Here is a 13,705-nt window from a genome sequence, read left to right as displayed (position 1 = left end):
CTGGGCTGGATTCGAACCCGCCACCTTAGGTGTATGTGGCTGGTGCCTTAGCCACTTGAGCCACAGATGCCGAGCCGGAAATCTGGAAATTAAACAAAAACTCTGGTTCTCCCTGCAAAAGTAGTGGTCCTCAGACTTCAGTGTGCACCCAGATCACTTATTAAAACTCAGATTGCTGGAACCCTACCCCTGGAGTTTCTGATTTAGTGGTTTCTGGGGAGGGGTTGAGAATTTGTCCTTCCAGCAAGTTTCCATTGATGGTGATGCTGGTGGCTATTGTTCAGGGATCACACTTTGAGAAACCCTTCCCTACAGAAACTACCACACACGATTCAGCAACTCTACTGGGGACTGGGAGGTCAGAGTCTTTAAGGACTGGAGCTGGCTTGATCAGTGGGAGGTTGTGAGGGTGGAGGACCTCTAAAAGGAGGGTGGGCTACAGGCTGGGCTTCAGACTCACTGCCTTAGGGAAGGAAACCAAATACCAAGTCCGTAGAGTAGATTTAGTAGAATGCAAAAGTCTCACCGATGGAAGGGCCAGGAAGAGCCGCCTGGCTCCTAGGAAAAGCCTGGGGGCAGGGAACTCTTCCTGCCCACTTTGAGAGTGAGGAGTCAGGGGAACTTTCTTCTGGGAGGCTCTTGGGGGCACATTTAGAGTTGGAGTTAGCTTGTAAGTGGCCACCTTTCTACTGGAAGATCTGAGTAGTCTTGACTTGTCCCAGCCCGGTTTGGAAGGTGGTGGGGGATTGGGGTGGGGCTGGTCTTTCTTCGCCTGATACTTACATTTGGTTGTGAGTACAGTGGTGGGGCCTGTTTCTCTGCTCCTAGTCTCTAAAGAGGAGCCTGTTCAGTTTGTTACGGGAAAACTGTGAGACAGGCAGCCCTGAGGGGCTGCCGGAAACACTGGGTGCTATTAGGCCAGAAGCCAGGAGAAAGAAGCCTTTCTTAGACACAACCAGGTGTTCTGTGTCTGGAGGGGTATGACAGCCTCTTGTGTCCATGTGTAACCTGGCTTCTTTTCTTGCCAGGCTCCAGTCTGTTCTCTACACTGCAGCTAGACTAGTATATAAGACACATACGTCTGATCAGGTCTCCTCCAAAAATGGTCCCCACTGCCCTCTGGATAAAGTCCAGCCACCTTCATGACACTTACAGAGCTGTTCCTGCCAACCTTGTTAGCTAGTTTTTCTCTGCCCTGGGGTGTCCTTTCATGGGCTCCCTAGCCACACTGGACTCTGAGGGTTTTTTTTGAGACAGAGCCTCAAGCTGTTACCCTTCGTAGAGACTGTGGCATCACAGCTCACAGCAATCTCCAACTCCTGGGCTTAAATGATTCTCCTGTCTCCGCCTCCCAAGTAGCTAGGACCACAGGTGCCCGCCACAACACCCGGCTATTTCTTTGGTTGCAGCCGTCATTGTTGTTTGGCAGCCCAGGCTGGATTCGAACCTGCCAGCTCAGGTGTATGTGGCTGGTGCCTTAGCTGCTTGAGCCACAGGTGCCGAGCCATGGACTCTGAGTTCTTTTTTTTTTTTTTTTTTTTTTTTTTAGACAGAGCCTCAAGCTGTCCCCCTGGGTAGAGTCTGTGGCATCACAGCTCACAGCAACCTCCAGCTCCTGGGCTCAAGCGAGTCTCCTGCCTCTGCCTCCCAAGTAGCTGGGACCACAGGCGCCCGCCACAACTCCCGGCTATTTTTTGGTTGCAGCCGTCATTGTTGTTTGGCAGGTCCGGGCTGGGGATTCGAACCCGCCACCTTAGGTGTACGTGGCTGGCGCCTTAGCCGGTTGAGCTATAGGCGCCGAGCCGGACTCTGAGTTCTTAACAAGTGTCATCTTCATTGAGTCTCCAAATGAAGCTGCATCTTCATGGAACATTCCACCCTCGTGCCCCTACCCCCCAATATGCTGCAGGTCTCAGCTAAAGTAATAACTTCTTTTGGGAGCCTCCCCGACCTCTGACCCTGGGTCTGATTGCCCTGCTGTGTTCTCCGTAGCTTCTTGCGCTCAGTCTTGTCAATGTCTATGGTGGATGGTGCAGATTGGCTTGTCACTGGGCATCCCTGCCAAGAGAATGAGTGATTTATTCTTGATGTCCTGGCTAGTTTGATTGATATTAATGTTAACTAATAATTTTAATACTAATTATTTTTTTGTAATTTTTTTTTTTTTTTTAAGGAACAGGGTCTTGCTCTGTCGCCTGGGGGAATTGTAGCACAATCAAAGCTCACTGGGACCTCAAACTCCTGGGCTCCAGCAGTCCTCCCTCCTCGGCCTCCCAAACTACTGGGATTACAGGTATGAGCCACTGTGTTTGGCCTATAGTGTCTCCTTCTGGTAATAAATTATGGTCCAGCTTACTAAAAGTAGAGAACCAAAAACTATGCATTCTGGATACTCTTGTACTGAAATTCTCCATGATTTAGGTTCTCCCACTTAGATGCATTTGGACTTGTAACAGTCCTATAGGAAGAGGCGAGGCAGCATCTTCCTCAGGATGGGCACTGAGAGGTCCATCTTGCCTCAGTCATGGATCATGGGAAGGGCACAATTCTGGAGCAGACAACTTCTTTTTCATATTATTTATTTATTTATTTATTTATTTTGAGACAGAGCCTCAAGCTGTCACCCTGGGTAGCGTGCTGTGGCATCACAGCTCACAGCAACCTCCAACTCCTGGGCTCAAGGATTCTCCTGCCTCAGCCTCCCAAGTAGCTGGGATTACAGGTGCCTGCCACAACGCCTGGCTATTTTGTTGTTGTTGTTGTTACTGTTGTAGTTGTTTAGCAGGCCCTGCCTAGGTTTGAACCTGCCTGCCCTTGTGTGTGTGGCTGGTGCCCTAACCACTGACCTATAGGCACCGAGCCTCTAAGCCATTTAATATTCTGTACAAAATCTTTTGCTGCTTAAATTGCTCAATTGAACCCTAACCTGTACATCACCTTTGTCATCATTGTTCTGGTAGGTTTCTTGTTGACTTGTTTGCTTTCCCTACTGTGCAAGGGTAGGTACTAGGTGTATCCTTTGCAACCCCAATACCTGGCATAATAACTGGCCCGTTACTGGTGGACAGTGAATATTTGTTCAGTGAACTCATGGAGTGAGTTTTAAAAGCATGGTAGGTGTAAGCTCACTTTTAGTTCAGTTAATAGAAATGGAATTCAAGGTAAGGGGGTTGTTTGGGCAAGAGAAGAAGAGAGTGATATGTGGTGATGACAGCTGACTTCAGATGGCCTGGATTGTACTTGGTCTGTGGTCATGGGACGATAGACTGTCTGTGGAAGGAGGAACTGAGCTTCCCGCTCTTCATCAGGCTGTAGGGCACAGGCAGAGAACAGTTCGAAGGAAGGTGGTTGACTTTCTCTTCTTCTAGGCCTCTGTGTGCCCAGCACTGTGCCTGGCACTGTGGTAGGGGAAGCAGAGAGATGAAGGGTTAGAAGAAATGGCAGGCAAGCCATGCCTTCCTGCCTTCAAGCCACAAAAATCTATATTGGAAGGCTCCCTGGGAGACTAGGTGATTAATTAGGCATCCAATTAGAGATGGAGCAAAGTGCTGAAATAGTGGTCTAAGAAGGCTTCCTAGAAGAGGAGGTGATTGAGCTGACCTGAGAGTAAGCAGAATCCTTGGCTATGTGAGGGTATTGACCTGAGGACTTGGAAGACTGGGAACTAGGGAGTAGCTGACCTCAAGTGCTGTGCTGTGCTGTGCTGTACGTGTCCTTTAAGCTCTGTCTTATTTATCAGAGTGCCCCTGTGCGCTTGGTGGGATCACAGTTTAATTGTGCTGGGCACACAGGGGAAGTTAGTGGCAGGCCCCAGTTGAACTCAGGTCTGTTTGCCGTGTCATTCTGTCTGATGGTTTAGCCACTACATCATGCTTTTTATTTATTTATTTATTTATTTACTTGACTATGAATGACAAGTCAGGGAGTTTTGCTCAAGTGGGTGACGTAAGTGGTGAGTTGTGAGTACCACGTTTCCTAAGCCACATGCCGGGCCCCGTGGTCTGATGAACAGGAGTACACTTGGACAACAGGTCAACATTTTGCAATTGAGTCTGGGAAATGTTGATGGCAAATGATGAGAATAGAGGTGACTTTGCCCTGGCCACGGGTTGGGGAGAGTCCCGGGAGGGGGGGCCCTGGCTGGCTCTGTGGGCCCTTTCCTGCTCTCCTGTTTTCGCCTGCCTGACTCAGTCCATTTTGGGAGCACTTTCTGCTTAGTCAAGCTCAGGCTTAGCTTGGCAGGGCTGCAGCTGGGGAGCCTGGCAAATAGGCTCCCTCCCTCCTCCTTCTGGCCCTGGCTCCTGGGCTTGGCTGTCATTACACTCACAGCGAGGGGCTAAATAAGCTATTCTGCCTGTCTGCTGGCTGCCCTGTGCTCTCACCACAGTCTCTGCCCTCCTCACCTCCTCCCACAGATGCTGACACACACACACACACACACACACACACACACTCTATGGGGGCTCAGTAAATATTAGTTGGTGAGCAGCAGACTACTGGTTCTAATTTTGTTCCCTGCTTCTGGGTCATCACTGATTTTTGTTTTTCCTAAGTTTTCCCATCCTGGCCCTCCCAGCAGCGTGAGGTTTCATGGGGAGAGAGTAGGCTCTGCCGGCCTCCTGCACTCACTGGAGAAATCTTCTACCTTGGGTGGCCTTTGGCTGTGCCAAAACTTGAGAGTGGGAGCCGGGAGCTGAGAACACATCCTTTTAGGGAATGGAAGAGAACGGTTAGATGGGAAGGTGTGAGGAAGCAGAGCATTGGGCCGACTGAGCTGCACAAGGCCAAGCAAGAATCGGTTTCCCGGCTGTAACATTTGCTCTTTTCTGGGATGACCTGTCCAGCTTAGGATGGCTTGCCCTAGGGGAGAGTGGCCTCATGGGCAATGTTCATTTGGTGGGTGGAGGGGGGCCACGGGCTGGGTGGTTTTTCTCAAAGCTCTTTGAACCTCAGAGAAGCCTCCAAGCTGAGAGCTGAGACTACTGGTTTTCCAATTGCTTATACTGGGACTTAAACAGACGCCTGTATCATTGTTAGTTTGACCACAAATATTGAGATTAAGTACTCAAGGTTAAGTACTTGCAGAACACTTACTTGGCAGTTTTTGTATTTTCTCCTGTGGGCTTCTGGTTTTGTGCCACACTTATTCCTTGATTAAAAAAAAAAAGTCACCCATATTTTCTTATACCCCTGTCACTGACTGGGACGCATAAATAGGTTGACATTAAAACAACCCAAAACACTCCAAAGGCCACTCAGAAACAGCTGTCACTAATTCCAGGTGGACAATATCCCAGGTGTTATCCAGCTATGCTTGCAGATAAACAGATACAGAGAAATGGATGTAAATAGAAAAAAGTATGGACATTTTCCTGAATGTAACAGAAGAAAAATAAACCGCCGTAAAATTAATTAGTACGCGTTAAAGGAAACGTGTTTTTTCATAACAGATAATTTCCTATGAGACCCCAGTAAAGAAAATAGCTTGTGAGTCATATTTGTAATTACTTGTTTCCATTTGAGACAGTATCTATTGATTCTTTGCTATAAAAAATGAGGACATTAGAATTTTCACATTTTTTCCTGATCTCCTTTTCCCTTCTATGCTGATGGTATTAATTATATTATTAAGTTCTTTTTTTTTTGGGGGGGACAGTGTCTCACTCTGTCACCCTGAGTAGAGTGCTGTGGTATCATAGCTTACAGCAACCTCAGACTCTTGCCTCAGCCTCCTGAGTAGCTGAGACTCCAGGTGTTTGCCACCATACCTGGCTAGTTTTTCTGTTTTTAGTAAAGACAGGGTCTTCCTTTTACTCTGGCTGGCCTTGAACTCCTGAGCTCAAGTGATCCATAGGCCTCAGCCCCCTGGAGTGCTAGGATTACAGGCATGAGCCACCACTCCTAGCCTAAATTGTCCTTTTCTTTTTTTAGTTGTCAGTTTTTTTATAACGTTCAGACTATGTCCTCTGTCTAATCCCATAATTACTTTTTTATTATTTCTTTTTCTTTTTGCAGTTTGGGCCAGGGCTGGGCTCAAACCCACCACCCACAGTATATGGGGCTGGCACCCTACTCCTTGAGCCACAGGCACCACCCCTACTATTTCTTACTTAAAAAGTTTTAATGCTTAATCATTAGTCTTCATTTAAAAAAATAATAATTTTATTATTACTTTTTTTTTTTAGGAGAGAGAGTCTCGCTTTGTTACCCTTGGTAGAGTGCTGTTGCCTCACAGCTCATAGCAACTTCCAGCTCTTGGGCTTAGGAGATTCTCTTGCCTCAGCCTCCCCAGTAGCTGGGACTGCAGGCACCTGCCACAACACCTGGCTCTTTTTTTGTTGCAGTTTGACAGGGCTGGGTTTGAACCCCTACTCTTGGTATATGGGGCCGGTGCCCTGCTCACTGAGCCACAGGCACCGCCCAGTATCTCTGTTTTAAATGACTGGCAAAGTTTTGTTCATTATCCATTGTAATTTATTTATTAGTTTTTCTTTTCTTTCTTTTTTTTTTGAGACAGAGCCTTAAGCTGTTGCCTTCCGTAGAGTGCTGTGGCATTGCAGCTCACATCAACCTCCAACTCCTGGGCTCAAGCAATTCTCCTGTCTCCGCCTCCCAAGTAGCTGGGACTACAGGGCCTGCCACAATGCCCCGCTATTTTTTTGGTTGCAGCTGTCGTTTTTATTTGGCGGGCCCGGGCTGGTTTTGAACCTTCCAGCTCAGGTGTATGTGGCTGGCGCCTTAGCCGCTTGAGCCACAAGTGCCGAGTCTATTTATTAGTTTTTCACTGTTTTCTTCCTCTTGATGTAAGCCTACATCTCTTTTTATCTCATTTTGTTTTATAGTCTCATCTTTGAGCTCTTGTTTCATCAAATTCATGTTCTGATTAAGTCATTTCTAGGTGTGAAGCAGTTACGAGGACTTAACTTTCTCTGGAGTTGTGTTTTAGTTTATTAGTTTGACATCTTTGTGTTTTGCTTGGTTTGCCTGCTCTTTAATTCTCATGAGTTCATGCTCTTGCTATTCAGCTCAGTTGTTCTCTTGGCTCTAAAATAAGAGAGTAACTTTCCTTTCGCCAGTGAGGCTGATCTGTCCTCCCCACATCAACACTAGGAGTGAGTGCTAAGGGCAGGGCACTGGTAGTCTGTGCCTTGTAGCCTAAATGAAAAGGCGAATGGGGAGCTGGACCTGTCCTCGGTGCAGAAGTTAGTTAATGGTGCCTGCCGCGGGCTTCAGCCCACTTGTTTGGAGGTGTGCTCCATTTCTGTTGGAGGGGAAGGAGTAGTCCTTGGACTTTGGAGTTGGACAGTTTCCCTGAATGTGGCCCTGAGGCCTTTCTTCCTCCAGAGTCAGCTCATGAGTCTTGTACCAGTGACCTTTCTTTGTTCCTTCCTGGTGGTTCTGCCCACTGCTTCTCAATTGACAATGAAAAGTGCTGGTGGCAGTTTGCCTCTCCCCAGATTTGGGGGCCTTGGTGAGAATTCTCCCGGTTCTGCTCTTGTCATCTGGTGCGTCCACATCGATTGTGGGTGAGCCAGGAACACAGTGAGCCACGGGGGTACCCTCTTCTCTTCTTGCCTTGCCTCTGTGTTTGAGGTTAATGTATCTGGTTGTGGCTCGGCGTCTCTGGCTCAAGTGGCTAAGGCGCCAGCCACGTACATCTAAGGTGGTGGGTTCGAATCCAGCCCAGGCCCACCAAACAACAATGATGGCTGCAACCAAAAAATAGCCAAGCATTGTGGCAGGCACCTGTGGTCCCAGCTACTTGGGAGGTGGAGGCAGGAGACTTGCTTGAGCCCAGGAGTTGGAGGTTGCTGTGAGCTGTGATGCCACAGCACTCTACCCAGGGGGATAGCTTGAAGCTCTGTCTCCAAAAAAAAAAAAAAAAAATCTGGGTGCACCCATTTCTTTGTTTAGTTGTTAATTTTTTTGAGGGGGGGTTTGCTTTTTTACTATATATGTATGTATATTCTTACTCATTTTCTTAATTATCAGCAGAAGGCAAATTGCACTCCCATTTCAGTGTTCCATTTCAGCTCAGAAATCATTAAGTAGTGTTTCAACATACTTTCTCTTTGGTAATACTCATAAAACTCTGCAGGTGGTATGTTTTCTTCCTTTTTTCAATCTCAATGGGATGTGCTCGGAGTCCTGCTTCAAACTGGGCTTCTGACACTGCATCCAGTGGTCCTTCCATTGCCAAAGTCAGTGCTTCTCAGGTTACTAGCACCCATAGTCAGAGAGACAAATAAAATAGTACTGGATGTTATGATTCCTTAAGACCTCCACCCTCTCCCCTGAGGCCTGGCTTTCTCTTTTGTCTGCAGGTTGCAGGGTTTTTCCCATCACCAAGCTGGTGTCCCTTGACTCACCCAGAGCTGTTAGTAGCCAGCCTAACTGTGGGTAGCTACTGGCAGGAGATAAGTTTCTATTATAGATTGACAGGTCACACCCTAGAATGGGTTTGGGCTGGAAGCCAGGAGAAAGCCGAGCCGCCTATGAGGTCTGGTGCAGAGACCAGCTGTTAATCGGGGAGAACCCTGGGAGTGACAAGGGTGCCTTAGTGGCTGGATCATGGACCCTCCTGACCCTGGTGACGTGCTGAGACTAGGTACCTCAGAGACCCCTGCTTCTGTCCCTGAGAGGAGTCTGTGAGGACATCTCATCCAAGATAGTCGACAGGAGAGCTCCTTAGGCTGTTTCCCTGAGGCAGTCAGCAGTGGAGCCAAGAGCTCTGGGCACCTACCTACTGCCCAGTGCCTCCTTACTTACCCCACCCGCCCCCAACCCTGTGGTCTGTCTTTGATATGGACGATCAAGCCTTTTCTTTCTTTCTTTCTTTTTTTTTTTTGCAGTGTTTGCCTGGGGCTGGGTTTGAACCCGCCACCTCCGGCATAGGGGGCCAGTGCTTTTTCTCAATTTTAAGTGAAGTGCTTTGCAGACTCCAATTCAGACTGCCCTCAAGCTGACTGCCACCCCCCCACCCCCCCACACCCCCTGGGCCTGTAGTCAACCAAGCCTCTGCAGTATGCTGTGCCCCTATAGCCCACAGGGGTTAGGGGGAGCACAGTGGTACAGGGATGGGAGCAAACTCACATCTTACTGGCTTTGGAAATGGTCTGTTTGTCCAAGTTTGTCTCTGGGGTGTCTGATCTTACATTCCATGTTTTGTTTCAGCTCCTAGAGAACTCTGAGCACGGCACTGTGGGCTCCCTGGCCAGCTGGGGTGGGGGTGGGGGTGGGGATGGGTGTTTGGAGGGCTGCCCTAACCCAGGCCCTGCAGCTTTCTGTTGCCTGTTCTCACTTCAGTGCCCAGCTGAGCGTATCTTGGCACCGACTACCTTGTCACATCAAAGAGAAGTAAATGTTTGCTCCCCTCTGAGAGAAATAGAAAAAATGTATCATAGTAAATGTCCATAGGACAGAAGTGCCACTGCTAGGCTGAGATACTTCTGGACCAAGCGAAGGGTAACAATAGGCAGAATTTCAATTTAGGAGTCTTCAAGATGGTCAGGCAACCTCTGGACTTCTGCAGAGGGCTCCAGAGAAAGCTTTTCTTGCTGATTTTGTCTTTTAGTCCCTGCTACCCGGGCCCCTCAGGTTTGGGTCTGGCACCTTGGAGACAGAGTCAGAGCTGAGGCATGAAAATAAATCACGTCTTTGACCCTGAGGCGAGTGCACAAAGAGAGACTCCAGCCTCTGTTTAGCAGAAGAGCCTGGCGCTCCCATGACGTTGCCCTCAAGCCTTTGTCCTGCAGTGGGGGCAAGGACTCCTGCCCAGCTCACCATCCTAGATGCTGCATGAAGAGCTCTACGTTTTATCCTTTCTCCTCTCCCCTCTCCTCACTTCTCCTCTTCTCTGTTTTTTGAGACAGACTATCACTTTTTTGCCTGGGCGAGTGGCATCATCATACTCATAGGAGCCTCCAATTCTTGGAGTCAAGCAGTCTTCTTGTCTCAGCCTTCCGAGTAGCTGGGACTACAGGTGTGTGCCACCATGCCCAACTAATCTTTTTTTTATTTTTAGTAGAGATCGGGTCTCGCTATTGCCCAAGCTATTCTCGAGCTCCTGGCCTCCTAAAGTGTTGGGATTACAGGTGTGTGCCACTGCACACTGCCCTTCCTGTGTTTTCTTCTCCTCTTCTTTCCTCCAAAGAATTTTTTAAAAACTCCCTCCTCCCCAGAATAGCTTGTGATTAAGGGAAAAATTAAATCTCCATTGGAGCATAAAGTTCCCTTTTCATGTCTACCAAAAGGCCAGAGTCACTTAGATGTGAAATGTTGCTTGCAGCTCTGAGATCTTTGGGCCAGAACCTCTTACTGCCCCCTCCTGTGTTCAGACCCTCCCCTGGTCCTTCAGCAGGTGAGTGTCTGTCTCAAGTGCTGGCTGGGCAGGCAGGTAGGCTTTGCTTGCTGAATCTGCCCATCCCATAGAGACTAGCTAGGCTCTGTCTTGTGGGAGGAAAAGGGCAGCTGTGCTGGGAGTGTGGGTTGGCGAGAAGCTAAAGTGGCCCCATGGGCTCAGTTTTCTGATCATACAGCCAGTAGGTGCTTCTTCCCTGGCAAAGGATGTCTGAGCAGGCATCTGACCAGGGGGGCCAGCTACTGGGTCAGTGGACAGTAAATACTTTCTAAATGTTTACATCTATATTAGTGCCCAGCCAGGTAAAGCTGCTGCTACATTACCCTGGGTTCCCTGTACTTGAAGTATTTTGTGTTTTCAGTGTTTTGAAGTTGCTGCAGATAAATTTAAGGAGTGTAGCGAAGGTTGGAATAATTGTTCGTCTGTCTTGTTAAAGTGATTCCACAACAGGAGCACTCCTCAGGCACAATGAGGCAGTTCCCATCACTGCTCTTTTCTGGATTTGGGTGTTTGGGGTGGCAGGCATTAGAATTTGGGAAAGATTGGCCAGGTGTGGCAGCTTCTACCTGTAATGCCAACACTTTGGAGGGGCTAAGGCGGGAGGATCTCTTGAGTCTGGTCTGGGCAACATAGCAAGACAGCATCTCTACAAAAGGAAAAAGAGAGAGAGTTAAAAGACATTGGGAGAGATCCTCAGAGACAGGCAGGATTTTGTAGATCCCCCATAGGATCCAAGATGTGTTATTTTCACGTCTTTGTGCAGAGGGCACAGTGGTTAAGGATGCGCTGACTTCAGTGTCATTTAAACTTGGCCTTCAGCTCATGAATAATTCAGTTTTTAGCTTTGCTGCTTGCTGGCTGTGGATCACATTTCCTAATCTGTGACCCCCAATGTCCTTATCTATTAAATGGGGATCGATGTCCCATCTTCTCTTAAAGGAATTTGCAAATGAATGTCAAGTGCTTAGCAGGGTCTGCACGTGGCAGGTGCCAGTGGCTGCCCATCATCTCTTTGCCTCTCTCTCTTCCTCCAAATCCATGCAGACTTCCTCGCCCCTGTGTTGACAGCACAACACAGCTCACCATCTGCTCAGGTGGATGACCACTTTCCTTGTCCAAGCTCCACCCTGCTCACTATTAATTTAACTTCTGGTTCTTGGTGGGGATCTGAGAATTTCGAGTCTCAAAATAACACCTTCACAGATGGTCATTTTTGCTGATGCCTAGTCCATCCATGTGCGTGATTCAGTGTACTCTGTTAAATGATAGTTTTTGTACCCGGATTCTGTGCCCCATATGTGGAACGTCCCCGGGCATGTTTCAGCAGGGGACCTAACGCGATGTGTGAACCCCAGGCCTGCATTCACAGTAGTTTTAAGTGAAGGTAAAGTTAGTCATAGGCTATTCCTAACTGTTCCGTTAGCAGCTTGACATTTGGGCTGAGAGGGAGTCAAAATTGGGGAGATAATAATAACCACATCTCACTGAGCACTTTCTATAATTCAGGTCTTAGCGAGGCCTTGCCATAACGTATGCCACTGAATTTTCTTCACAGTAACCCAGTGGTGTGGGTATCAGTTTTATAGATGAGCAAATTGAGGTAGGCGAGGCTGAGTAACTTGTGTGTGGTCACGGATCTGGTAAGTAGCTGTGTGGAAGTTCTAGCCACAGGTAAGGCAATGGTAAGCTGTGTCGCTGCTCTGGGCAGTTCTAGAATGTTGACCCTGGTTAAATAACTTACTGGAGATCATGCTGCCAGGGAGTGGCAGAGCCAGGATCCAGGCACACTTGATTTGCTTTTGCTCCTTTGCCACAAAAACAGGCCCTGGGGTGGGGAGTGGCACATTGTGTGTGAGGTGAGTATCTGGGGAGGAGACAGCCCAGTGACCGGGCACTTTGGGTCTGGAGGAGGGAGGCTCATATCCCCCTCCTGGTATTGCTTAGGTCACTAATTAAATTGTAACCATGCTAAGGGAAGTGATTAACAAAAGGAAAATCATCAGTCCTGCTACCTTAAGCTTTCATTTTTCTGTTCTGCTACATAATTGTTCTACTTTTTTACTTAATATGCCTATGACTCAGCTCAGCACCTGTAGCTCAGGCGGCTAAGGCACCAGCCACATACATCAGAGCTGGCAGGTTCGAATCTAGCCCGGGCCTGCCAAACAACGACAACTACAACCAAAAAATAGCCGGGCATTGTGGTGGGCACCTGTAGTCCCAGCTACTTGGGAGGCTAAGGCAAGAGAATCGCTTAAGCCTAGGAGTTGGAGGTTGTTGTGAGCTGTGATGCCAGGGCAACAGCTTGAGGCTCTGTCTCAAAAAAAAAAAAAGCCTATGTTATTTTTCATAACTGCATAATATTCTGTGAAATTGGTGTAATTTACTTGACTATAACACATATTCTGCATATAGCCTTTTTAAGATTACTTATAGTAAGATAAATTTTAGAAGTAGAATTATTATTATTATTATTATTACCTGTAAGGATCACACCTAGGCATGGGAGTAGAGTTTTTGCTTTTTTTTTTTCAAGAGCTAAAGTCTCACTATGTTGCCCAGGCTGGAGTGCAGTGGCACAATCATAGTTCATTGTAACCTCAATCTTCTGGGCTCTATTGATCCTCCTGCCTTTGCCTCCTGAGTAGCTAGGACTTACCCATCACGCTTAGCTAACTTTAAGAAATTGTAGAGGCTCGGTGCCCATAGCTCAGTGGTTAGGGTGTCAGCCACATGCACTGGGGCTGGTGGGTTCAAACCTTGGCCAGGCCTGCTAAATAACGACAACAACAACAAAAAAATAGCTGGGCATTGTGGTGGGTACCTGTAGTCCCAGCTACTCTGGAGGCTGAGGCAGGAGAATCGCTTAAGCCCAAGAGGTTGAGGTTGCTGTGAGATGTGACACCACTACACTCTACCAAGGATGACATAAGACTCTGTCAAAAAAAAAAAAAATTGTAGGGATGGAGGCTTGCTTAAAATAAAAAAATCTATTTTGTTATTTTAATAAGTAGCAAAGTAGGACCAGCCAAGTTTTAAATTTTTTTTTTTTTTTTTTTTTTTGAGGCAGGGTCTTACTCTGTCACTAGGCTGGAGTGCAGTGGCATCATCATAGCTCCCTGCAACCTCAAACTCCGGGGCTTAGACAATCCTCCTGCCTCAGCCTTCAGAGTATCTGGGACTACAGGTTTATGCCACCATGCGCAGCTGAATTTTCTGTTTTTTGTAGAGATAGGATCTTTCTCTTGCTCAGGCTGGTCTTGAACTCATCTCAAGCCATCTTCCCACCTCAGCGTGTAAGAGTGCTAGGATTATAGGCATGAGTTACCACACCTGGACTGTAGT

General features: G+C 47.7%; 1 protein-coding gene across 2 annotated transcripts in view; it reads left to right on the top strand.

The window, feature by feature from the left end:
- Window positions 1-13,705, top strand: part of SLC39A14 (solute carrier family 39 member 14) — a 50,099-nt gene that overhangs the window by 17,571 nt on the left and 18,823 nt on the right. For both annotated transcript variants that reach the window (XM_003793975.3, XM_012807735.2), the window contains exon 2: window positions 2,174-2,293. The gene's annotated coding sequence lies outside the window, so the exon portion shown is untranslated. The remainder of the gene's footprint in view (window positions 1-2,173; window positions 2,294-13,705) is intronic.

This window comes from Otolemur garnettii, unplaced genomic scaffold (genome assembly GCF_000181295.1).
Source record: "Otolemur garnettii isolate 467f Iridium unplaced genomic scaffold, OtoGar3 scaffold00074, whole genome shotgun sequence".
Taxonomy (NCBI): Eukaryota; Metazoa; Chordata; class Mammalia; order Primates; family Galagidae; genus Otolemur; species Otolemur garnettii.
This window is presented reverse-complemented; position numbering and strand designations above follow the sequence as displayed.